Source organism: Bombina bombina, chromosome 4 (assembly GCF_027579735.1).
Source record: "Bombina bombina isolate aBomBom1 chromosome 4, aBomBom1.pri, whole genome shotgun sequence".
Lineage (NCBI taxonomy): Eukaryota > Metazoa > Chordata > Amphibia > Anura > Bombinatoridae > Bombina > Bombina bombina.
The window spans coordinates 905,548,989-905,552,291 of NC_069502.1; the positions used below are offsets into that span (position 1 = coordinate 905,548,989).

The 3,303-nt window shown below is 31.6% G+C and overlaps 1 long non-coding RNA gene across 1 annotated transcript; it reads right to left on the bottom strand.

Annotated features, from left to right (window-relative positions):
- Positions 1-473: 473 nt before the first annotated feature.
- LOC128655698 (uncharacterized) lies at positions 474-2,362 on the bottom strand. Its single transcript, XR_008401882.1, has 3 exons — positions 2,337-2,362; positions 1,318-1,422; positions 474-547 (listed from the first exon to the last, which is right to left on the bottom strand). It is a non-coding gene; the product is annotated as an uncharacterized LOC128655698 (long non-coding RNA).
- Positions 2,363-3,303: the final 941 nt, after the last annotated feature.

The window sequence follows — 3,303 nt, forward strand, 5'->3', positions numbered from 1 at the left end:
TGCAGGCTGTGGTGCCCTCAGAATTGGGTCCGCCTCTCTTTTACCCTCCCGTTTTAGAGCTTGGGTATATGTTTCCCACAAGTAAGGAATGAAGCTGTGTACTCTCTTATATTAAGATGGAAAACATAAATTATGCTTACCAGATCATTTTCTTGCCATCTGTATGAGGAGAGTCCACGGCCCCCTCCGTTTTCCCCGTTTGGGCGGATCTAAATTTTTGTTATTCTTCTGGCACCTTTTATACCCTGATATTTCCCCTAATGTTCCTTGTTCCCTTGGCAGAATGACTGGGGGATGAGGGGAGTGGGAGAGGTATTTAACCCTTTGGCTGGGGTGTCTTTGCCTCCTCCTGGTGACCAGGTTCTGTATTACCACAAGTAAGGAATGAAGCCGTGGACTCTCCTCATACAGATGGAAAGGAAATTATCTGGTAAGCATAATTTATGTTTTTTATGATACTTACTTTTGATGGTGGATGGTTCAGCATCTAAAAAAACGCCGGATCCTTGCCCAACAGGTAGGTGGTGCACGGGTTTCTCCAGCAGATCTGAAGGTAAAAAGTAAATGATATTTTAATAATTTAATATCTATAATAATATCTCCCTCAGTCACTGTCTGTCTCTTTCTATCTGTATATGTTTATACATTTCTTGTACTTCATATTAACCTGATAAAGATGGCATGGGTGGATATAATTTGGTACATCAGTGTCATTAGCATTACTATGATAAAAGTAATTATGCTACAGTAAAGTCCTGACTGGCATTATGACCCTCATAGCTTTACATCTAAGGAGTTCACCTGACTATTTACTGGCAACATTTTCAGCTGTGATATTACAACAGTAAAAATGTTATTGGGCACATATAACACATGTGTAATGCTGTGAATGTGATGCATTATATACACATATACTATATATACATATATACAATACAGGGGAACTCTTTCTAATTACTGGTAATTAAATTGCATCCCAGGCTGGATAACACAAATAACAATTAATTTTTATGAATTTCACCATTATATAAATATGATAGCCATATTTCTTCCTAAGGAAATTTTGTTCATAGTGGACTGTGACACATTGCAGTGCCCTATGTTTTCAAATAGGTGATAGTGAATTGTATAAACTTTAAATACCACAGACGTATCTTTAAATGTCTTGTGCAATGCAACTTCCTAATGTTTGAATATATTTGTCAATATGTTTCAAGATCAATATTTACTTTCTCTATCTCATCTCTCCTTTTTATCCTTGTATTTTCATGCTCTCCTTAAATCTCAATTTATATTCGGCATTTTAATGTTACTCACCTTCTTGACTGCCTTGGTGTTCTCCTTCCACAGTGAAAAAAATTCTTAAATTTTGCCCACGAGCTGTTACTTGCTGATGTTTTGGGCTGTTCTCCTTCGACAGATCTGTAGGGAAAATGTATATGAATACGTTTGTATTTATAATTGTATATATATATATATATATATATATATATATATATATATATATATATATATATATATATATATATATATATTCACCTACACATAATATTACCCCAAAAAATATTTCACAAGAAAATCTTAAACTGACATTAAAGAAAGTCAAAATTAAACTTTCATGATTCGGATAGATCATGCAATTTTAAGCAACTTTCCAATTTGCTTCTGTTATCAAATTTGCTTTGTTCTGTAGGTATCTTTTATTGAAGAGTTAGATCATAAGAGCTCAGGAGTGTGCATGTGTCTTTAGTACACCATAACAGCAGAGTTTTGCAACATTGTATAACAAAGCTACAAATAATGTTGCAAAACATTGCTGCCATAGAATACTAAATATACGTGCACACTCCTGAGCATACCCAGTTTTACTCTTCAAGAAAAGATACTAAGAGAACAAAGCAAATTCTATAAAATAAGTAAATTGGAAAGTTGTTTACAATTGCGTGCTCTATCTGAGTCATGAAAGTTTAAATTTGACTTTACTGTCCCTTTAAGTATATTGTTTCTGTTAATGCATTGCACATTTAGAAACTACTGTTAGTGAATGGAGTTAGTGCCTGTCTAGGAATGGTCCAATAGACTGAATACTAATGTTATTAGATACTATTATATATACTATATACTATATATGATCCAGGATGTGTCCCACTGCTATTATAGTAGAAAGAGAATCCATTTGTAGAAGCCAAGGAGGCAGAGGCTAGAACCTGAACAAGAGAAGCCAAATCATAGCCCCAAAGTGTAGTCACACTAGCCAAAGGTCAAGCATGGTCATCATACAACAGTGCAGTAACACTGCAACAAACAATAAGGTTTTACACTGAGGCCATACTCACTTTATTAGCTGATCCGAAAGAGTTTCAGTCCATGGTGTCCCATACACTAAAATGAAAGATTCATAGAACAAATTAAGATTTTTCTTATTATAAAATTAACATTTGTTCTCTTTCCGTATAAGCAAACATTAATTACTAATAACTTTATTTCCAAAAAATATGTCAGTCATATATATGTCTGTTTAGGTGTGTGTGTGTTTATATATATATACACACACACATGTTTATTTATATATGTATAAATGTTTATGAATACACACGTGCATTTTTATATGTATTTAAGTATAAGTACATATAAACATGTATACACATATATAGACAGACACACATATATATATATATATATATATATATATATATATATATATATATATATATATATATATATATATAAATATATATATATATATATATATATATATATATATATATATATATATATATATATATATATATATATATATACACTTTGGAGCCTTTTCACTGAGATACACGTTAACATGAAAAATAATTTTAAATAATTTTTAATATTTTAAATGTGATTTACTGTTTTTTAACTATAAATATTTTGCATTCCAATGTTCTTCACATATTAGAAAATGATCTTCGTATTTTAATTATATGTTTATATAGGTGTAGATATATATTTTTTTTAAAAAATAATCAGAAATATTTAGAAATATTTAAAAAGAAAAAGAGAATGTTCTTCAACGGTAAGAACATTGGAATGTTAAATATTCATAAATACCTTTGGGTTTAGCGCTGTAGGTCTAACGCGGTGTCAGGTTAGCGTGCGTTTCGTTTAGTTCCGAATTTAAATTCGGACGAATTTGTCAAATTCGGAGATTTGGATCGATTTGAATTTCCGAATTACCGTAGCACCGAAACTAACAAATAAATCCGAATTAGATCGGGTTTATTCGTAACATTCGGATGGCCATGGACTAATCACAATTACACTAGTATT